Source organism: Lissotriton helveticus, chromosome 1_1 (assembly GCF_964261635.1).
Source record: "Lissotriton helveticus chromosome 1_1, aLisHel1.1, whole genome shotgun sequence".
Taxonomy (NCBI): domain Eukaryota; kingdom Metazoa; phylum Chordata; class Amphibia; order Caudata; family Salamandridae; genus Lissotriton; species Lissotriton helveticus.
This window is the reverse complement of record NC_136057.1, coordinates 534,980,827-535,004,595: the sequence shown is the minus strand read 5'-3', so window position 1 is coordinate 535,004,595 and position 23,769 is coordinate 534,980,827. Positions and strand designations below refer to the sequence as shown.

At 42.8% G+C, this 23,769-nt stretch overlaps 1 protein-coding gene and 1 long non-coding RNA gene across 2 annotated transcripts in view; one reads left to right on the top strand and one right to left on the bottom strand.

Annotated features, from left to right (window-relative positions):
• Positions 1-15,055, bottom strand: part of LOC144813379 (uncharacterized) — a 104,094-nt gene extending 89,039 nt beyond the window's left edge. Inside the window, exon 1 of the long non-coding RNA XR_013606916.1 lies at positions 14,952-15,055. This is a non-coding gene — a long non-coding RNA (uncharacterized LOC144813379). The remainder of the gene's footprint in view (positions 1-14,951) is intronic.
• RERG (RAS like estrogen regulated growth inhibitor) overlaps positions 6,599-23,769 on the top strand; it is a 659,363-nt gene continuing 642,192 nt past the window's right edge. Inside the window, exon 1 of the mRNA XM_078674012.1 lies at positions 6,599-6,799. The gene's annotated coding sequence lies outside the window, so the exon portion shown is untranslated. The remainder of the gene's footprint in view (positions 6,800-23,769) is intronic.

Sequence of the window (23,769 nt, the reverse complement as noted above, 5' to 3'; positions counted from 1 at the left end):
TGTTTTATTAACATTATATCTGCACTCAACCGGTTTTCGAAAAGATTAGGTAAAAGACCACCGGTGGAACTTTTACAAATTTATCGGGCTAAAAGTATTTCCACCGCAACCTATTGTTCCGGGGTCTATGGCATTGTAAATACAAATTCTGTACAAGTAGTGGAATATAAATTCTTAAGATATCTAGTGTCGGTATCCAGAACAACATCTGCTTACATCTGTCATGCCGAATTGGGTTTAACGTATCTGTCTGACATTACTAAACTTGAGCCAGTCTTACTGAGGCATCGAGTATGGACTAAAGAAGAACCCACATTAAATAGGGATATTTTAAAGGATATTTTAAAATTGGAAAAAGTACTAAGGATCCCTTGGATTTATTATGTTTTTAATTTTATGCTGAATCTGGGTCATCCAGAGTATTTTACTGATCCTGAATCCCTGCAATCAGTAAGCAGGAAGGAATTAAAAAAGAAGGTATTTCAATGTTGGAAATGACAAGGTTGACAACTGAAATTTTTAAGCCCATGGTATTAGAAAATCCAATGATCTTAAGTGTTTTTAAAATACAGCCTTATCTAGCTGTAGTTCCAGTAGGGTACAATAGGTTTTTATTAACAAGATTTACACTCAGCATATTCCACAGATTTAACAGCTTTCCCAACATGAATAATTGGAGCCGCACTATGATAGCCTGTCTTTGCGACGATTGCTCATGTCAATCCAGCATCCATGTCATCTTTTTTTTGGGTTTTTACTGATATTAGGAAAGTGTGGCTTCAACCAATGTTAAAAATGATGGGGCTTAGGACTTGCCGACCTGCGGATATTGCACTGCGAACCCTGGACAATGCGAATATGATCTGGAAAGTTGCGAAGTTTCTAAAAAGGGCGGTCGCCTATAGAAAGAGTCTAGTGTTTTAATGAATATTGGATTTTATATTTGCTATCCCCGATTATATCTATGTTCTTAACTTTTATGTATGACTGATGTTAGTGGAGTTATACAATTTTATATATTGTTATTTTGATTAGACTGGTGTATGTACTGCTTTTATGATTGCACTATTCTACTATCGAATAAAGCTTTATTTGATTTGATTTAAGTTATTAATTTGGGTGGGGTACCCAAAGTTAAATTAATAAACACATTTCTGTCCAACAAATGAATATAATATAGTGTTTTTGTCACAAAGGCCTTGGGTGTTTGACCTCGTTATCCTATTTGTACAACTGATTTTTTAATTTGATACCATTTAAAGTGCTCTGTCACTTAATGGGCCTAGGCGTCGCTATGTGAAACTGCTTATAAAAACATGGGTATATATACCATTATTCCCTCGTGGGTCCTCCCCGTCCCAGTCCTTACTACGTGAGGCAGTCCTGCCTCCACCCAGCCAATCACAACGCCAGTATGCTTAAACTACATAAGCCCCACCCACCTACCACCATGCCTGTTTTTTTTTCTGCTCCGACTGTGGTCAGAACGCTGGTGCTCCCGGTTCCTGTTTCCTGGTCTGGATTTTCTTCGGGACGGTGCCGTGAGTGTTTGTATTTGCAGTTTTGTATTTCTGCTTTGTTTTTATTGTTATATTATCGGTGCGGCCGCTCGGGTATTCCGGTCGGCTGTGCTCCTGTTCTGGGGTCAGGGAGGCTCCCTGTTCATGTGCTGGGCTGGGGCAAGGAGATTTTTTGGTTTCCTGACTTCGGGTCGTTCCGGCGCTGAGGCTCTCATGCAGCGTCCGGCCCCTGCGGCCATTGTCTTTTGATCTATGGCTGTGGGTGGAGACTATAGGGCTGCCCTTCTTTTATTTCATTCACCTGTCTCACCTTTGCGTGATTGGATGATTGGGGGCAGCATTTGTTGGAGGTTGCTGGGCACTTCCTTTGATTGTGTGGTGAATTCCTGTTTGTTTGACACTGGATTTCTCGCCATGAGTGAAGGGGCTTCTCCACCTGTGCCTGCTAAGGCGATTTCAAAGCAGAATAATGTACAGGATCTGCAGGAGGATGAAGTCTTGCAGATTTCTAGGGCGGATTTGCAGGACTTGATTAATTCTGTGGTCGAGTCTGCGCTGCTGGAGCCTGCAGCTAAGCGGGCTAAGGAAGATGAGGAAGACATGGACAATTCCCCTAAGGGAAAGTAAGTCCAGGGTAAGGTTTTTACTGACATGCTGGTTCATATTGGAGAGGTGCTTGGGTTTGACCCTAAAGACCTGGCTGAGGAGGGATTTTACGCTCGTTATAGTTCCTCTGTGGTGGATGACCTCCCCTTCCATGATGTCCTGAAGGATATCCTCACAAAGGAGTGGCTTGAGGTGGATAAGCAGGGTATTCCGCGACTCCTGGGGAAGCGGTATCGCCTGGCAGACTTTGATTCCCAGTTTCCTGCAATTCCTAAGGTTAATTCTCTTTTGTCCTCTATGGCTTCCACCTCTTCTTCCTTTTGTCCTCGGAGGAGGCTTCTTTGTCTGATCCGGTGGAGCGTAAGGTGGAGTCTGCTCTCAAGCGTTCTAACGCCGCTTCTCACTTTAGGGTGAGTGCTAGCACTTATGCGGCCTATGTTTCGCAGGTCCTGCTTAAGGATTTTGAGAAACTGTTTGAATGTCTTCAGGATCAGGAGGACCCTACTCCTGTGGTGGCTCAAATGGAGGTCTTGGCGCAATTCCTCTTGGATGTCACTTTTGATTCCTTGTGGGCTTTTTCCTCGGCAGCTGGGGCAGCGGTGGCTGGAAGGAGGTCTCTGTGGACAATACCTTGGCGTCTTGAGGCTGCACAGAAGGCCTTAGCCCATAAACTGCCTTTTGAGGGTCCCCGTCTTTTTGGGGATGCTTTGAATACGATGGTGCAGTGCTCTGCGGAGGAGACGAAGTTGTTAAAGCCTTTTCAGCCTGCTCCTAAGAAAAGGTCTTTCTTCCAGAAGCAGGGGTTTCAAGGGGTTTTGACATCTCAGCCCTTTCGTGGTCGGGCCCGTGGTCGGGTGGCTGCGTTCTATTATAAATCCCCGCCTCAGCAACAGCAACAGCAGCAGCAGCAAGAGGCTCCCTCTGGTGCAGAACAGAAGTGACTATGCCGCTGTGGGGGCTCGTCTCTGTTTGTTTTTGGCCCGTTGGTCAGCTCTGATTTCCGACCAGTGGGTCTTGTCTGTCATCAGGTGGGATTGCCAGATTCCCTTCTGGGGCCCTCCCCCTCTGGATTGTTTTCTGGTTACCCCGTTGTCAAGAGACCCCATGCGGCGATCTGTCAGGTTGTACGGCATCGCCATGTGGTTACGAAAAGGGGCAGTGGTACCGGTTCCAATGGAGGAAGTGGGACTGGGGTTCTATTCCCATCTTTTTCTGGTTCCAAAACCCGATGATTCCTTCCGCCCCATATTGAATCTACGTTCCCTGAACAAATTGGTGTGGTTGGATCATTTTCGGATGGTCACGTTACAGTCCGTCATTGCCCTCATCCAGGAGGGTGATTGAGGTGGTGCAGTTCTTTCAGGTTCATCTCCTCTGGTCCAATCTGTTGGTTGGTACCGACAACCAGGTGGCTCGTTGTTACCTGAACCGTCAGGGGGGGACCCGGTGCGCGTCCCTGAACATGTTGGCCTCCATGATTTGTGCTTGGGCGGAATCTCATCTGTTGGCCTTGAGGGCGGTGTACATTCCGGGACAGTTGAATTTTCATGCGGATGCTCTGAGAGGCAACCTTCCATCTTCTGTTCTGTACCAACTCTCTCTTCCTCTGTTCCAGTTCCTTTGCCTTCGGTTCGGGACTCCATGGATCGATCTTTTTGCGTCTCCTCTCAACTCTCTCCTTCCCCGGTTTTGTTCGGAGGTACTGTGTCCTCAGGCTTGGGCAGTGGATGCGCTTTCTATTTCCTGGCCTTCGAGTCTTCTGTATGCATTCCCTCCCATTCCCCTCCTCCCGAAGTTGCTGCAGAAGATTCGGGGAGAGAAGGTTTCGGTCCTGTTGATTGCTCCTTTCTGGCCTCGCCGCCTTTGGTTTCCTCCCCTATTGCGGCTGGCGGAGGGTCGGTTTGTCCGACTTCCTTTGTGTCCGTCTCCTCTTCAGTTTCCGCTCCTGTCCCTGCCTTGTCTTCGTCGTTTGCAACTGACGGCAGCTTGGCTCTTGAGCAGTTGACGTTGGAGTCTTTGGGCTGTTCTTCTGTGGTAGCTTGTGACATCCAGTTGTCTCACCGCCCTTCGACCCTTAAGTGCTATGGTCGTCATTGGGGTTCTTTTGTTTCTTGGTGTTCTTCTCATGGGGTGGATCCTGTATTGGGGGTTCCTACTTCTGTGTTGGACTTTCTCCGAGATGGTTTTTTGAAAGGCCTTTCCCCTTCCACGTTGTCTGCTCAATGGGCGGCAGTTCGTGCTAGTCGGGGTCCTGAGGCTTCCTTGGAGGGTGTTGCCCCTTTGGTTAGTCGGCTTCTTTGGAGCTTTCGGCTTCGTCTGCCGGTTTCTCCTGCTCTCGTTCCTTCTTAGGATTTACCTACTGTTTTGCGGGGTCTACAGTTGCCCCCTTTTGAGCCTTTGATGGAGGCGGATTTGTTGTGGTTATCCGCTAAGGTGGCTTTATTGTTGGCCATTACTTCCGCTCGCCGGTTGGGCGAGTTGGGTGCCTTGATCATTTCATTTCCTTATTTGCAGTTCCTTCTGGATCGGTCGTTTTACGGCTTGATCCGGCCTTCCTACCTAAGGTTTCTTCCGGTTTTCATTTGAAGCAGGAGGTGATTCTTCCTGATTTGCCTGCTGAGGGGGATTCCCTTTTTCCCCTTCCTTGGATGTTTGCAGGGCTCTCCAGATTTATCTCCAACGTTCCCTGGGGTTCCGGCTTTCTCCTGCCCTGTTTGTCTCCTGTGGGGGTGTGGCTAAAGGGGAGAAAGTTTCCCCTTTCACGATCAGTCAGTGGGTGCGTTTGGCGGTCTGCCAATCTTACAAGTCCTTGGATTTGCCTCCTCCGTCTCATGTGCAAGATCATTCGACGCGTTCTGTGTCTGCTTCCTGGGCTGAGGTGGCGGGGGTCTCTATCCAGGAGATATGTAGGGCAGCCACTTGGCAGTCTCATCACACATTTGTGCAACATTATAGGCTTGATGTTTTACATGCCTCTGCTGACAGTTTTTCTGTTGGCGTCTTAAATGCTGTTGTTCATTGATCTTTTATTGATTAAAGTGTTGTACTCTGCATGGATCCCTGGTGTCCTGCATTTTTTTTATTGGTTCTCTGCTTGTGAGTTCCTCACGTAGTCAGGGCTGGGATGGGGAGTACCCATGAGGGGGTAATGTCTTGTTACTTACCGGTAATCTTCATTACCGCGATTAGGGTCCTCCCCATCCCAGTCCTCGTCCCTCCCTCCCTCCCGCAGTGTTTGTGTCAGAGTCTTGTTGATAACAGGCATGGCGGTAGGTGGGCGGGGCTTATGTAGTTTAAGCATACTGGCGTTGTGACTGGCTGGGTGGAGGCAGGACTGCCTCACGTAGTAAGGACTGGGACGGGGAGGACCCTAATCGGGGTAATAAAGATTACCGGAAGTAACAAGACAATAGTTTAAAACACATACACATTACAGCGTAAGTATTTCCGCTTGCTGGTGGTATAAATACAGTCTTCCTTTCGGCAGTATATACAACACCTAAAATAATTGGCCTGTTAGACGTTTTATCATTATCGAAAGACACAATAGTCACAAAATGGGATATTTGAAAAATATCTTTAGTCAGTTTAAAGCTGACATACTGTTGCTGTTTTGAATAGGGGTGGACACATTTTTTGAGCTTCACATGCACGCACAACGAAATGATTTTAAAAACTAGGGGGCAGATTTATGTTAACTGGCGCATCCCCAGGGATGCGCCAGTTAATGTGCGCCACAGTGCGCCACAGCTCCGCCACCCATGGTGCGCCGCATTTACAATGTGGCGCACCATGCGGCAAAAACGGCACAGATGCGTGACGCATCTGTGTCGTAAAGGTGGCGCATTGCTGGAGTTGCGTCGCAAGCCCCATCTTCACAATGCTGCGTCAAGACCTACGCCTGCTTCAAGCAGGCGTAGGGTTTTGACGCAGCATTGGCCTGAAAGTGACTGAGTGAAATCTTATCTGCGCAGGAACGCCTCCTTATGGCGCAGGGCTTAACAACGTGACGCATCTCCTAGATGCGTCACGTTGTAAATAGGGCGCATTGTTTGCGCCGCTGTTGCGTCAAATAAAGTGACGCAATTGCGGCGCAAAGAGGCGCAAGTGCCTCATAAATCTGCCCCTAGGTCTTAATATTTGAGCATTAGTACGGAGCGGAGAAAGGTAATTTCACTATTCACTCCATTTCATGACTGCGACCCGTCTTTCTGACCCCAATTTCATCTAAACAATCGTTTTACATGTTAGCGACACAATATTTCTTGTGGTATGTCTGTATTGTCATTTTAGCCTCTCTCTCTCTATCTCTCGAGTGCCTGGTCTCTCTCGTTAAAGCGCACACGCATATATGGCATCTTTCCAAGAGGCCACCAGAGGGCGCACTAGCCAATAGATTCCCTCTTGCATCCTTCTTAGCAGGGATAGCCTGTGTATGTTAAATCCACAACACCTTCTAAAGAAGCTGCCACTGTAAGCAGCAGTATTACAATACTGGAAGAGACAGCGCTGCAATCTGCTGCAGCCCCTCTGCTGCTTCCCCAGGAGAGCTGAGGAAATCCGATGGACTTTGTGATCGGAACGTCAAAAAGGTGATCCTTCAGCCGCGAGAGGATTGCCTCGGACTGACCGCTGCTCAGGAGGGGGTTTCCCGTCGGTCTGCAGCGGCTGAGGTGAGTGTCCCTGCCTGTCCGTCTCAATGAAAGGGGTTTTGATTGAAGGTTAAAACGAGACAATCAGCGATTGGAGGTGGTGCGCCTGCTCCTAAAACCATTCATTTGCGGATGGACAGCCGTCTTGCAATCCATATTGTCATTCTCCACGCGTTATTAATGGGTGAACAGCTGTACAATTAAAAAAAAAAACAACCGTAAAGCGCACAATTCAAATCTATCCTAATGTCCTTTGACCTTCACCCCAAAGTCAGACATCTGGATCTGGGGAAGTTAAGGTTATTTTCCAGCGGCATTCCATTTCCAGCTCGCATCTATCCAAATTTCTTTAGAAAAATAAACCCAATATAAAATAAAAGGGCGTTATTGCCTAAGTGTATATTGAGCAGAAAGGATAACCTGTAAAGTTCCCCCGGCTGACCCTGATAAGGGGGTTAAGAGCCCGTTGCATATTTTGGTAATGCCAGCTGTTGGTTTAACAATGAGCAGCATTATACAGTAGTGATCTTATCACGTCTCTCCCTGAAGCAAGGGCACTGCCTGACTGCATGAATGGGGCTGGGTTCACGGCGGAGTAACTGGAAACCTGCCGCAGCCAGGTGCAGCTCGGGGTCTTCAAAGCTCCGCGGGTCTTACGGTGCGCATAGGCTGTGTGGATGCAGGCGCTTTAAAGCGCCCATGTTTACTATAAATATGTATTTCAATTAGTAGATCTAATTCCAAGTCCTGATTCCGCACACATGTTTCATGCAATTGAAAGCCACCCAGCATCTAAGAAAACACAGATGGCACGTTATGTTACTAGCATTTGTATAGCGCTGTGATTGCTATGGCATCGCAGCGCTTTCTCAATTTGGGTTTCCTTCTATGAGGATCTGTCAAAGCATCCGTCTCAGGTGATCAAGCCAAAATAATCTCCTGCCAGCACACTGCCCCATAGAGCTACAATTGTGGGAAGGGAATTAGGTGCACCTAAGCGAAAACAACAGAACAGAAGTCCCGAAAAAACGAATCGTGCATTTAGATTCATGTGGTAGAATCCGTTGAGCAGGGCAATGACGCAGTCACTTTGGACTTTTTTTTTTTATTCTGTTGTTAAATAATAGTTGTATGGTGAATGGGGCAGTGAATAGAATTTATAAAGTCGAGTCCTGTGTAAAGTGCTTTGTAAAGTCTTTCGGGTGGGACTAAGCTTTCAAAATATCCCTAGCACACTTTACTCACAATTGGAGATTTTCTTGCTTGTGCAAAGCGGAACTCTTTTGAGTTACTGAGATTTACAGAATAGAGGTTCTCTCTAGAAGGAGGTCTTTGGCTGCACGCCTCCTGTGAAGTTTTTGGAAGGCTGGAAACCTAAACACAGCACACAAACAAACCTGCCTCTAAAGTTCGTAGCTTGGCACTATAGCGGCTTCTTCAGGTTACGCCGTAGGTGCCCTTGGCACAGCGGTGCTGGCATGCCTAGGAGATGCACAAGCTTTTGCCATTAGCACACATGGTGGATTCCAGAGCCTGTTGCTCAGCTAATGAGGGGTGTAAATGCCAGCACTCCAGGGGGCACCCCTGCTTTCATGCCCATCCCTGTCGTTCATAGTTCTGTGGTATTTAATGAGGTTTTGGCATTCAGGCTTCAAAATAGGCAGCAGGTGTAATTTTCAGAAGCCAACGTTTGTTTCACTTTAGATACTTTCTTATAAGTGACGCTTTGAGATTGTGTGCTTGGACTCTGTGTATGCAAAGCTCTCTTCATGGTTTATCGTCGACATACGTCGCTACCTATATACATATGCAATTGCAGGAATGGCTTAGCGCTGTTGGTGCTTGGTGCAACAATCATTTTCGGTGCCCCCTCCTCCCGTGACCTCCTCGTCTGATTCCCTAAGGATCACAGGGCAAAAGTGCCCCTCATCTCTCCAAAGACACTCTGTCATACATTGAATAGTTTTTTCAAACACTGGTAAAGGCTGACGTTACTAATAAGAATGTGTGTGTACCCAAACAAACCCTTTTCAGCACCATTAGGAATAGATAATGAAAGACTGCGGAAAAAACCCATAAAAGTGACTGATCTATATTAGGGTTATATCTTTTCAACTGTGGTGACAAAATGTTCTTTGTGGCACAAGCAGTAATCCACTCAGCTATGCACATAAAATACAGATCTGTGATCTGCACGGTAAGAGTTCTTTGCAGCAGGCATATTAACATGCTGCGCTACTTTATGGCAAGCACAATCGGCCACTAGACAACCATCTGATCACTCTCTCGAGCAGGAATATTATCACAAGAGTTATTTTGACATTTTTATTGTTGCCTGAATACTGGACGCACAAGTAACTCTGCAGCTGGTGTTATTAATCATAAGTTATGCTAAAAACAACACCCCTGAGATCGGTGTCCCCCTCACCAGGTCAGTGCCCAGAGCTTGCCGCACCAGTCACACTGCCCTAAAGCCGGCCCTGGGAATGGTCATTGTTTTGTGTGCTCTCTGCATTATTTCTGACTGGATGTACTATGATTGGCTCTGGAATCTATGAGAGTACTGAACTGATTGACTTTGGCCGGTCTGTGCAGCAGGGTTCAAGCTGCTGCCGTCCGGCTACACAGGGTAGGCCTGAAGCCATGTCTTGCCTGCCCCTGGAGTCTATGACACAATAGGTATGTATTCCACTATTGGCATTTAACTTTCCATGGCATGGTGGCAGTTTCTACACCATATACTGTGACTTTATAGGAGCGTTAATAAGCAAGTGCGGGATTAGCCAATTTCTATACATTTATGCTGTCAGAACACACATACATTATGCGGAGGAAAGCAATGCCCTAGTGTACAGAGTCTAAAAATCAACAAAAATTGAAGAAAACATTGGGGATGACCAAGAAAAATGGCCATTTTCTCACAGTTATCAGGCGGGGCATCATCAAAACTACAGCCTTGGAGGAACAAATGTGCCATATTGATCTTATTTATTGGTGTTTTATATAGCACAAACACGACCCTAAATAGAGTATCAGAGTGCTTTACATTTACATAGCTTTAAACTTAGAACTGCATGTTTGACGTGCAATTTTAGTAAGAATAATCCGCGTACAGCAATTTGCTAATAGGCTTTTTACTTTACTGTGGATTTATCGTGGTGCAGCATTACCACTTTACCTGACGACAACAATAATGGTGTTCTGTCAGCAAAAATCTGAAATGTAATGCAGGTTATAAGCTTTAACCGTTGGTTTTGTGAGTACATTTCTAAGGTTCTTTTTTAATGTAAAGTAAGATATTGCAATTTCTAACCATGATCGCACTTTACCCTTTGGGGTGTTCAGTGAATTTGTTATGTTTTTTTGAAATGTCAATAAGGTGTCCATCGTAGCGCGTAGTGTGGGTTTGGCGCAGGAACCTTGGAAGTGATGACTTGTGAGGATATCGAATGGTTGGTAGGCTTGAAGGTCAATTAGACTTTCTACAGTGTAGAAAGTGGTACATGTGATGTTAAAGGTGAATTTCTGGAGAAAATTGTATCTGGAACCAAACCAGAAGTATTAGGTTGGCTTCCAAGAACCTTCCTCATGCCTTTGTTACAGAGGTTCATAGTCAGGAAAGGATGGAGGCTATATTGGGTAGAGGATGAGATGCAAAGGCCTACAGAGATCGCTGAGGACCAAGAAAGAGAGAAGACGGAGCAGAGCGTATTGTCCTTGAGTAGGGGTTGGTCGTGCTGAAGAGGAGAGCATCTTTCAGTGGCCCTGATTTGGATTCAAAATACCATCATATCCCAGTGGTATATAGCTAATAATTTCCCCAACCAGCAATGTGCGGATGGAGGTTCTTTGTCTAACCAGACAGTGGCCAGACATAACCTATAGTAAACAGAATAGGGCAACCCAATATTCCCACGGAACTGGGTATAATCAATAACATACAAAAAGGTTCCCGAAGGAATTATTTAAAAATATTTATCAATTGATAAAGAAGTCAGAAAATGAACATGATTCAATAAATCACCAGAGATTATATTTAAATGAACAATGAATTGTTTTATCTCATTCAATAAGATATACACAGCCATATATCCTATTGTTCAGCATAGGTCAAAGTCCATATGACAGTTCATGATTGGCAACATAAATATTAAGACTGCTCCTTTGAGTTCTTCATATAAGCAGTGATGCTAGACACTATTGCAAGGTTATATGGACAGTATACACAATATCAGCCATATATACATTATTTACCAACTATATACATTTGTACAATACATAGTCTGACAATATTCGCAAAATAGTGTCAGACATAACCTAAACACTGCCATAGCGGTGAAAAGCAAGGTTCGATTTGATTCTGTCATTGCTTGGTTACTTACTCCAAATACAATTACTTGTGGCGAAAGATCAACCTCAAACCCCAGCATATGCTTGATGTAATTTCCCACCTCGTCAACCAAGACTGAAAGTCGGGGGCAAGTCGCAAACATATGTACACTATCTGCAGCAAAGCATCCTCAGCGAGAGCAGTGTATGCCTGTAGAACCTCCCCATTTAGAGATCCACACTGGACTAATGTACAAGTTTAGCCAGGTTTTAAAGCTGGTTATACTTGCAAACTAGCTGAGAAAAATGCAGTCTGACTCAGTAGTAGAGAGTCCTTGCAATCCCCTGCCTTTGCATGTACCAAATCTTGCCAGTGGTTAAAATGTTTGGTAAGATCATCCTCCATTATATTGCCAAGTTCTTTACAGAGTTTAGCTATTGATGAAGGGGCCACTAATATCTTATCTAGTAAGGGAACTCTAAGCCCCATTATTAACTTTTTAGATAAATAATCACTCACTTGTAAAAATTTAAAGAAATGATTATTACCTATCCTAAATTTCCTCTTAATAATATCAAAAAGGTGTATTGAGCTATCCCCCATAAGATCCCCAATATGCCTCACGCCCTTATCCAGCCAGATTTTCATATATCCGTCCCGGAAAATTTCGGGCAATAGGTAATTATCCGTCAAAGTAGTGTATTTGTGTATCTTACCAATTTTAAGTTTTTTCCTGACTGCCGTCCAGACCTTAAATGCTCCCAACATCATTTTAAATTTCTCTCTTTTAAAGTAAGCATAATCAATGTAGGGATGAGGCAACCGTAAGCCGCTAACCTATATATAGAAGTGTATGATGCTTCGTCTGTTACAGCCATCTCTTTTCCTAATAACTCAGCCTTCTGTTGTAGAGCTGACGCCCAGTAGTAAATCTGGAGATTAGGAACAGACCACCCCCCTCGATTTCTAGGAAGAAGCATATATTTTAGTGCTCTGCGGGGACGTTTATCAACCCACAAAAATCTTATAATTATTTGATTAAAAGCTGAAAACCACCCCTTATTTATTTCAACTGCAATGGCTCTAAAAAAATACAAAATGTTTAGCAAAACTAACATCTAGATAACATTACACCTTCCTAAAAGTGTAATGTGTAAACAATTCATTCTATTAAAGTCTGCTTTAGTTTTTTTGTAATAGAGGCTCCAAGTTAATTTGCACGATTTCATCAACGTTAGCGGAAATCTCGACCCCGAGATACCTGGCGTTCCCCACTACTCGTGTATCATTCAAGACTATTTTAGAGTTTTTAACGATCATCGTCTTATTCTCATTGAGGTATTATCCTGAAATTTTACCCAAATCATTGGACTCTCTTTCTACCTCAATGATAGCCTCCAAAGGCTTAGCCGTTATTATTCCAAGATCGTCAGCATATGCTAAAATCTTAGTGTCTCCTCCAATAGAATAAATGGCCTGTATCGTATTATTCTCCACTATTTTTATAATTAAAGGATCAATATATAATGCAAATAATAATGGGGAGCAGGGACACCCTTGCCGTGTAACGCAAGTTATTTTAATTTTATCAGAAATATGACCCATCAACGCTATTCTAGCCACAGGATCCTGATACATACAACTGATGGCTCCAACAAACCCCTTGTTCAGCCGTGCCCCTTTCCGGGATAAACCCATGTTGAAAAGGAGAAACTAGCTTCTTGATAACTACAGCTAGTCTATTCGCCAGAATTTTAGAGTAAATTTTAACATCACTGTTAACCAGGGTGATTGGCCTGTAGGAGCTCAGTTCTTTTAAGGATTTACCCTTTTAAGGGAAGACTATAATATTAGCGTTTTTCCAGGACTCAGGGGCTAGCAAATCAAGTTGTGCTCTGTGAAAAAACTCCGACATAAGTGTCAACAGCTGTGCCTTTAATTGTTTATAGAATTCCCCAGGTATTAGATCAGTTCCCACAGCTTTGCCTAATGGAAGGGAATCAATAGCGTCAGATATTTCTTCTATTGTAAATGGCTCATCTAAATTATCTCTCTCCTCCAGAGATAATTGTTCGAAAATTTGCCCCCTTAGATAAGCTGCGATTTCTTGGTCCCCAGCCCGAACATCTTCAGTATACAGTCTTTGATAGAAATTTTTAAATGTGGTGAGAATAGTGTCAGGCTCATTTACCACACCCACACCAGGATCCCTAATTTTGCTAATCCGGGTTGTACCATCTTTTCCCTGGTGCAAACTGCTAGTAAATGACCCACCCTCTCGCTATTTTCAGGCCGCTTTTTTTAAAGATATCTCAGTAATAGAAGATCTAGCAATCGTAATCTTTACTTGGGCTGCCTCCGCATCTGCCCCTACAGACAGTACCTCTATCAGTTCAGCTTCTGCCTTCCCCAGATCGTCATACAAGGTCTGAACAGGGCTTTATCCTTCTTTTTCACCTCCCAACCGTACCTTGATGTTTCTCCCCTGGCTTTAATGTATCCCACACAATGCTGATATTAGTCCTCCCTAAATTCTCCTCAAAAACCTCCGGATCCACGCCTCCATTTGCTGAAAATATCCCTTCTCACTAAATAAAACTCTATTGAATGTCCACTGTTTTTGAATGGGTTGAAACCCAATATTTATTTCAATCACCAGAGGGTTATGGTCCGACATAACTTTGGGAAATTTGCTTATCGAGCACCTTTGAAGAAGCTCCTGCAACACGAAAAAAGAATCCAATCTTGTGTGCACTTGATGCGGTGCAGAAAAGTATGTAAAACCGGGATTACTCCCCTCCTGTGCCGTCCATACATCCACTAACCCGTGCACAGATTTCAGTTGTGACAGTGATTTAAAAACTCTAGGTTTACGAACTTGATAGATCGTTCCTCTGTGGGTGGCAACCTGGCAGCTCACGTTAATATTCATATCCCCGCAAAGAATAAGAGGGAGGGTCCACCCCACAAGCTCAACATTCAACCATTTGAATAAGGCCGGATCATCAAGCACTGACCCGTATACTCAGCAAAGAGTGAGCATTTTGTTCCCAAGGCAGAATTGCAGTATTACCCATCTGCCCATTTGGTGGGAGGGTGGAAAGACAAATAATCGACATCTTGTACATACTGATTGAAATGTAAAATGCGTAATGTATGTATTATAAGTTTAATGTATGTGCTGGATGTCTAAAATAAAGAATAAAAAAAAAAAAAAAAAGAGAAGACAGATTCCCGAATTTCCCAGGCAGGGCGATCTCAAAGAGAGTGCATCAGACAGAAATAGTGTGAACATTTGGATAACCGCATGCACGCAAAAGAAATAAAAAACCAACAAGTGTATTGTACTTTTCACGCCTTACTGTGGACCTAAACATTGTTCATAGCGCATCGAAATTTCCACTCACTTAACTACATTCGTCAAATAGTCTAAACGCCTTCTCTCAAGTCGACTTCGGTCTTATTTGTTCTGGAAAGGTAAATATATATACATATTTTATCTGAAATATCCATAATCTTCATACTTTAACACACCGAGCCCGAACAAATATGCTGTGTACATACCTCAATATTAATGGGTGGCATAAATTCATAATCTATTGACAGCAATCCAATCTAAGGATTTCCAAACTCGTTTGGTGGTGCTTCACCATACATAACATATGGAGGTGCAAAGATCTCTTTAAAGTTGTGGAGGCCTTAGCACATGGCTGTACCCTCTCAGGTTCTAATCCACTACGGAGGAGAAAGAGAATAATATCCATGTAACCATTTAAAATATGGGGAAATAAAAAGGAAACATTTCCTCTAAGCCCCCCCACTTCCATATGGCGGTTCTCTTACCGTTACAAACAATCCGGGTCACGCGAGTGCTGCAAAAGACGTGAAGTTGCAAACTATACCCACGGGCACGTCCTCCTTACATGGCGCTGTCACTCCCTCTGGATAATCAATAGAAGATGGACTTTGCGCGTTATTTCACATCCAAGCATAACGCTAGGAAAATTCGGCCATGTTGGAGCTTGTCAGTAAAATAGTTTAGCCATATTAGAACTTGTCAGAAGAGGCCGATTTCAGATTTCTCCTCTCCACGGGAAGTTGGTACTTACAGCCTGATTCATCAAGCCGAAATCGGCTCGCAAAGGGCCAGATTCTGAGAATCTGGCCCTTTGCGAGCGCTATTTTTGCATTTGGGATTCATCATCCCAAATGCAAAAATCGGTAATAGCGATTTTGCTATTTTGCGAGGAATTACATTTAAGGAATCTCTATTTGAGATTCCTTAAATGCAATTCATCATCCATTTAAAAATTGCGAATTCGCAATTTCGGCCCGCTATTTACCGCGAGGTCAAACCTCGTGGTAAATAGCGAAAACTAAGAAAAATGCTTCTAAAAGCATTTTTCTAAGTTGCATGTTGCACACACACATGTCCTTTGGACATGTGTGTGCGCAACACCTGTTACAATTTGCATTTAAGGTGTGCTACAGGGTGTCCTTTGGACACCCCTGGCACCCTTTAAATCGCCATCTTATTTGCGATTAGCAAATTGCTAATCGCAAATAAGGAATACTCCCCATTCAATGAATGGGGAGTTATTCCTTATTTGCGATTAGCAATTTGCTAATCGCAAATAAGGAATGTGTAGGAATCGCATTTCTTTATGCAATTTCTACATGAATCCCGTTTTGCAAGTCCTTAATAGCGATTCGTTATGAATCGCTATTAGGGGCTCGCAAAACGGGAGACTGATGAATCAGGCTGTTAGTTCTAAAAAAATGTAATACAGGAAATTTTCTTTCATGCTTTTCAGATGGGCTGTTTATAAATTCTGCTACAGCTAATTAAACTTTATAAGGGGTAAGGCTGCGGGCCCGGATGGTCTCCCTACGGAGTTTTATAAAAACCTGGTGGAGGTCCTAATCCCAATAATGACCCAGCTCTTTAATGAGATTTTAAGCGAGGGGGGAGAAATTGCCAGATTCTTGGGGTGAGGCTACAATTATTTAATTCTGAAGCTGGGGAAGAATTTAGCAAGTTGTGAGTCATAAAGACCCATATCACTGCTTAATGCAGACTATGGAATTTTTGCTAAGGTCCTTGCTGACAGGCTAGGTGCGGTTGCAGGTGATATGTTGCATCTTGATCAAAAAGGCTTTGTTAATGGTAGAAACTTGTTTGAACTAATATACGACCTCCTCGGCGCAATAGACATTGCCTACACATACTCGCTTACCCTGTCAGCCATGACCCTTGATACCACTAAGGCTTTCAATAGAGTCAACTGGGTGTATCTGAAGGCTGTGTTGAAGAAATAGAACATCTGCAAGAATTTCTGCAGAGCCATCCAGTTGATAGATCGAGACCCATCTCCTAAATTGTTGGTTACTGGCAAAATCACCAGTTCTGTCAAAATAACTAGAGGGACTGGACAGGGCTGTCCCTTATCTCCCCTTCTATTTAACTTGTACATCGAGCCATTTGCTCAAAGACTGAGAGAAGGGGCTAATATTGCCCATTTTAGGCACAAAGGATGGGGAAAAAGTGTCCCTCTATGCGGACAACATACTGATAATTTCCACCGACCTCCAAACTGCCCTCCCCGCAGTAATAAAGCATGCAGAATATTTCAGAAGGACATCGGGATATGAGGTAATGCGGGGAAAACTGAGTTGATGTCCTGGAATATGAGGGTGAGCCAACACCAGACTAAAAGAGAGATGAGGTACCTGGGAGTTAGACTAGTGCAGGACATCAATACAATCACAGAGGTTAACCTATATGATGTCACAAGAGAGTGTTCACAGCTCATGAAAAGCTGGGCCCACCTCCCACTTTCAATCTTTGGGAGGGTGAGTTTGGTAAAAATTATTGTGCTCCCAAAAATCACCTTCTTCTTTAACGCCATTCCATTACATTTTGCAAGTTTTCTATAGATAAGCTCCAGCGGGCTATCAACTCCTTTGTATGGGCTTATAAGGGAGTCAGAATTGCATGGAAGAAATTGAGGCGTAGGAGGGAGAAGGGAGGTCTGTCTCTTCCAGACCTGAAGTACTTTGCTTTGACTTTCCAACTGTCTCAGTCCAGTATGTATTTGAATCACCAGACCGAGAAGGGATGGGGGCTATATTCTCAGCTATGTTGGTGGACGTCAACCTGCTCCAGGTGGGCTTCATGTTTAAGTATGGAGATCCCAAGTTTTTCAAAAAGATTAGACTAAAGGTACTTCAGGTGATGGCCAGAACTTGGGCAAGCATCAGACGGTCGACGGGCCCCACTCTGGGATTCTCCCGGAACATCGGCTTGCCCAAGGGATGAATTAACGTTGTTACTTAGGGAGGCAGGTCTCAATGTTTGGGGCGAACTAGCACAGGAAGGCACCCTTTTACCCTGGCAAATGCTCTATGACGGTTTGAAAGGGGCTTTTTCGAAATTTAAGTACATTCAACTCCAAGGCTGGGTCCAAAGCTTGTAATTCCCGGTGGGCACTGTAAACGCATTGGAGGAACAACTGGTGAAGAAATCTAGGGGGAGAAAAGAGGTTTCCACTTGGTAATAGAAAATGGAAGAGGCGATAGATGGGGATTTAAAACTTGCAGAAGATTTGTAGGGCACCAATCTGCCTGGAGAGTCTTGGGATCAACTTTGGCAGACATCTTTTTGCACCCTGTTTCGTACAGTAAAGCCTGCCTGGCTCAGAAGGAATCACCTATTATCAATTCACAGGACTTACCTTACCCCCCAAAGGCTAACAAGGATGGTGAAAGAACCCCCTGTGAAATGCTAGAAATGCGGCCGGGAGAGTGCATCAGACATCCACATGTTCCAGGATTGCCCGGCTATTTTTGAATTTTGAGGTAAGGTTGGCGAAACACTCTCAGGCATCCTTGATCACCAAGTTGAGGTAAGCCTTTCTACAATAATTTTTGGAATCTCAAATAAAGTTACAGGTCAGGCTAGAGCCTTCCTCTTCTATGCCATACAACTAGCCATAAGAGAAATTTGTCGAAGATGAGTGGAATGCTTACCTCCATTACATTCAGACTGGTTGGCCTCCTTTATCTCGATATCTAAATTAGACCCGAGAGGAACCCAGACAAAGAGGAAGAAAGCACTTTGGACACTCCTGTTAAGGTGGTTAAACTCAGAGATAACTGACATTAATTATGATCTGTGTATTTCTAAAAATGGGAAAAAATGTGCCCTTGATTAAACCTTTCTGGAACTCTCTGGACTGTGATGGGCAAACCCACCCTGACCTCTCACCATCATAAGTAGTCGCAGGTAAATACCAGACCATATTGTGAGAGTGACCGTATCCCTTCGGGACCTTATCCTCCCAGCATGCAGGTAGGAGAGAGAGATCACACACCTGTTAACTTGCTAAAGTTGTCTGCGGTACAGGCTGTTGGATTGGTTACTGTGGTCTGAGGTACAAGACAACAATACTTTTTTTTTTTAAACATCAATCAAACTTAAGACTTTGATGTTATTTTTATATCAAATTCGAAATGCCTTTTATGATCCACAGATATTCAGAAATCAACTTCACCTGCTCCAACAATAAAAAGTAAACATTTATTCAATAGTAGATACATATCTAATACATGTATTATGTCCAGTATAAGCAAACTTGAAAAATGGAGGAGGAGTCTCCTATTACATCCAGTGTGACTATGGGCCATCAAACTAAGGTAGCATGGATATTTTGAGACCAAACTATAATATTGGCCTGGACGAGATGTAATTGTAGCTATCATATACAGAGGTAGCTACCTCATTTGTAAAAAATGCAGCTCAAGGCCATCCAACTATGTTGGTTCAGATGTTGATAGGATCAACTCCTGTTCAGATGTTGATAGGATCAACTCCTGATGACAACTAAATGATCAACTCCTGTTGACATCTCATATTAACATGCAGTGGATCTCATTTCATTCTCCCATGGAATTTCATGGAACCCTTATGTGTACTTAAAATGAAAATCCAATAAACGTCTCTCCTCTTACGTACCTCTGTGAGGTTACACCCTCCTTTAGCTATGATTTTTTCTAGGATGACCCAGCAAATTTCCTTTGGTTTGTGTTGTTCACACAAATAATGTTTGATAAGAGGAGGTATAATCTTGTTAGTACAGATAGATGTGAGACGGGTTGCCATAGTACGGGCTGCCTCTCCAACATAGCCTAGCCCACACAGACATAAGAGTGGATTTACTACATTTTTTATTTTACAATTGGTTAAGGTTTTGAAATAAACTGCGTGTTTGTTTAACATAAGACTGTCTGTTTCCATTGCCATATCACACAATTTATAGGTATTACATTTAAAATTTCCTCTAACTGGGTTTGCACCCACATTTGAGGATTGAAGTTCCTTATGTTCGTTAAACATTCGAAAATGTACCACCATATCTTTCATGTTTTTATTTCTCCTGTGTGCAAAAAAAGGTCTGGGGAATATTTTCATTCTGTTCAGTCCCTTCATTCAAAAAATACGAATTTTCACAAATAATCTGTCTAATCTTTTCATTGAGGACTGAGTGCCTTGTGACACATACCAATTTATCATTATTAGGTCTTTCAGTATTGTAAAGATTATCCCTGTCATAAAACCATGCTCTCTTCAATGCTTCTCTTACTAGGCGTCGTGGATATCCCATCACAATGAACTTTTCTCTCATATCATTAGCTCTATGATCATAATCCGATACATTGCTGCAGTTCCTTCGTAACCTTAGGAACCGTCCAAAGGGAATACTCTGCATTTGTGTGCTAGGATGAAAGCTGTTAAAGTGGAGTAATGCGTTTCTAGTTGTAGGCTGTACATACACATCCACCTCAATAGCTAATTCCTCTGACATATTGAAATGTCGAGGAAGTCTACCTGATCATGACTTTTATGTGCTGTAAAGTTCATGTTGGGGGTCACATAGATTCATCCAAGTCAAAAACTCTAAAGACATTGCCAAGCTGAAGGACCATGGCAGTTTATAGAAATAAAAGGTATTGTCCAGATAGGACGGTGAACTAAGGTGTAGGTAGAATTGTAAGGGCCTTAAAGTCTAACCACAATCAAATTGGTAGCCAGTGTAAAGATTGCAGTACAGGCAAAATGTTCTGGCAATTTTTGTCATCTCTAATGAAGCAGCATTCTGAGAAGGTTTCAGTCAATGTAAGATTTTGTCTGAAGGTTCAAGACAGATGGAATTAGCATGGTCAGGATGTTATTGAATGATAACATTCAGTACTGCTGTATGCAGCAAGAGATTTGTGAAAGGGAGAATCTTTTTAAATAAAAAAAATAGGCAGGTGTAACAGGAATTCTGCACCACTGCTGAAGTATCCCACTTCTGTTTGGGTTCATCAAGAGGAACTTGCTGGCCATCCATTCCCTGGCGATGGTGTGGACTCTATAAAAGGTTGCTTCTTTTGATTGGGAGACTCTTGCAAAATAGATAGATGAAAGATAAGCCTAAGTATCATCAGCATACATGTATCGGTGTACATCTTCTTGATGAAGCTGTTGGGTGAAGGTACCGTCTGTATATGTTAAACATAAAGAGTGAGTGGTTTGTCCCTAGTTACACCTCCTAGTCTATGTTCTATGCCATTGAATACTATGGGGTAAGTGTGACCGCTTGTGATCTATCTGTAATTAGATATTTTATCCACTTCAGGACTGTAGTGGTGATACCTGCTGCTTCCAGAGTCTGAAGTAGGATGTTGTGTTAAATGGTGGCAAATGAAACTGACTTGTCTAAGATGACGAGCATGCAAGTTTCGACCATCGTCAATGAGCTGGTGTAGACCATTGAGGGCCAAAAGGACTTCCAGATCAGTGCTACAACCTAAATAAAGACACATTTGGTAACTGTCTATTAGGTCTTTAGATTCTGAAAAGTCCTGAAGTTGAAACAGGGCTAGTTTTTCCAGAAGTCAGCCCACATAAATAAGGGAGCAAAGAGATGAGTCTAAGATAGTTCATATATTTGTCTTCCAGTCTGTGCTTTTTTAGCATTGATCTCCGGACAGCTGGCTTTCATAGCTCTTGAAACATTCCATTCTTTAAGAAGCCGATAAAGAAAGTCAAGAGGATGTCACCTGCAACAAAAAGAGCAGTGTCGGAAACCATGATGAAACAGGATCATTTGGGAACTCTGAAGAGCAGCTGTTAGTTACAGTCAACAACTGTCCCTCTGGTGTAGTTTGTGTGAAAGATTTCAGAAGACTGCATCTGCAACACAGATTTAAATGGTAAAGCCAGCATATTAATTGGATCATTAATGATGGAGTCTTAGATAGTAGCGATTTTATCTGAGAAAAAAACATACTGCAACATTGTCGTAAAGGCTTTGTGATGGTGGTATTTTGAACTTTATTGCTGTAGGGTGTTTAATTCAGAGACAATGTGAAAGGCATTTTTAGAAAGGTTGGTGAAATTAAGAATATTTTATGGGAAGGAAATGTTCTCAGCCTTACTTTTTCCTCTTTTTGGAAGTATTCACGACTGGTGCGACTCCTTGTGTTGAGTGGAGTAATCTCTTCTACATTTCCTTTTCACACTCAAAGGTTCTAGTTTAAGGCTTTTTAGCTTCCATGAAAACTAAGGATTCTTTCTCCTGTGGTCCATACATGTATCTGATCCCCAACTGGCAGCCTTTCATCATGAACATTGAGGACTGAGGAGTGAAATTATGAAGTAGAATGTTAGAGTTGGAGTCGGTGTGTGGCATGTTGTGTTGTACCTAGAGATTTATTAATTCTGTGGCATCTTCGTCTGGGGTGAAATAATTTCAGTTGTGCCTGCTTGTCATCGCTGATGATTTATAGCTGATGGGTTTTGGTAATGTTATGTGCAATGTGATTCCGAAGTGGTTAGATCATATCAGAGGGGTAGTTTGGCAGCCAAGGTGAAAAATGACATCCATCGTATGACATGAAATGTGAATGCGCTCCTGGTTTAATAATTTAAGCTTTGGGGTGTCTTTGTTTATTTCAGAAAATTGTCCAATATTTTAAGGTGAACTCAAACCATAGACATCAACTCTCAAAGAGCACTATAGTGCTTGTTACCTGTATCCACAGGATCTGGCCTCTTTACCAGCATTGTAAGGCGTATTTCTTGTGACATTGGTTAACATTTGTAATGCTTATGTAGACTTTGTTTTTTAAAGAATGTTCCTCTTTGTTCCCTTCGAGTTACATCATGAGGTGTTTGGAACATTGTTTAACACCATGTTTATCTTACTAATTTCCTTTATGAATGCCTACAGGTTACCAGCTTCAGTGGCTGCTGGTGGGGCAGAACAGTTTCTTTCATGTTGTCAATAATCTCAAGAAATGTGATCATGCCACTAAACTTTGTAAAACCCTCCATTCTTTACATTGGAGAAATATATTTCATTTTTATTACCTTCTTTAGTTTATCTCGTGCACCTTGGCTTGTCTACGTTATTTGGTATCAGTGACCCTTAACCTTCTGACTGACCAATAGCTTATATTATACCTAGTGTCATGGGAAAACAAAGAAGTGACAACTGTGACCATTTTTAATAAGACAATTAAAGTCATGGTATGACATCAGTATGTTTTGTCAGGTGCTTTTGATGTACCATGGTGCAATTTAGTTTAAAACATGGCATGATACAATTTAATTTGATATGATATAATTTATTAAAATAGAATTATGTCTTTTCTGTGAACTAAAAATGATAAACCACAAAACACTTGTAAATGATTGGATCCAATCACTGGACTTAAGTTAGTACAGAATGTTCCTGGATCTCTCTGTGGACCTGTTCCCTGACCTCTTTGCTGAATTTGACACAGTCTCATGCCCCATCCTCAACAGGCACTTGCACGATATTGGCATCAAAAAAGACCCGCACTCAGCTGGATCTGCTCCTTCTTAATGAATAGAACACAAGCTGTGTGCCTGGCACCTTACTCCTCAGAAGCCCTTAATCTCAGGTGTTGAGTGCCTCAAGCCTCATACCTCATTCCCACCCTCTTCATGCACACAATAACAATATACTCTCCTACACAGATGACGTTTTAGACCTTACAGCCTTAGGGTGATCTGACCCAAAACTTTTTGACTGTTTGCCGTTAATTTTGTTGTGTTCTTTTTGTTGGCCCTAGGACTTTGAGCACTTTATCGCTGTCAAGCAGTGCTAGAATACATGTGATTCTCTCCTAAAACTTGTTTGATTGACTTACCCACAATTGGCATATTTAATATATCTGTAGGTCCCTAGCAGAGAGCACTACCTGTGCTCATGGACTGTAAATTAAATGCTACTAGTGGGTCTGCAGCACTGATTGTTCCATCCACACAAGTAGTACTTTAAACATGACTCAGGCCTGTCACTGCAAAGCCTGTGTGTGCAATTCACACTGCCATGTCGACTTGGCATTTAAAGCCCTTTGCTAAGCCCTAAACTCCCCTTTTATTACACATAAGTCCCTCCTAAGGTGGGCGCTATGTAATCAAAAGGAAGGACATGTACGTTTAAGTTTTGCATGTCCTGGTAGTAAAAACACCAAATTCTTTTTTAACTACCGTGAGGCCTACCCCTCTCATAGATTATTATTAGGAATTAGGAATAATTTATTATACTTATAAGTTGTAATTCCTTTACAAGTAATGATGATGTTG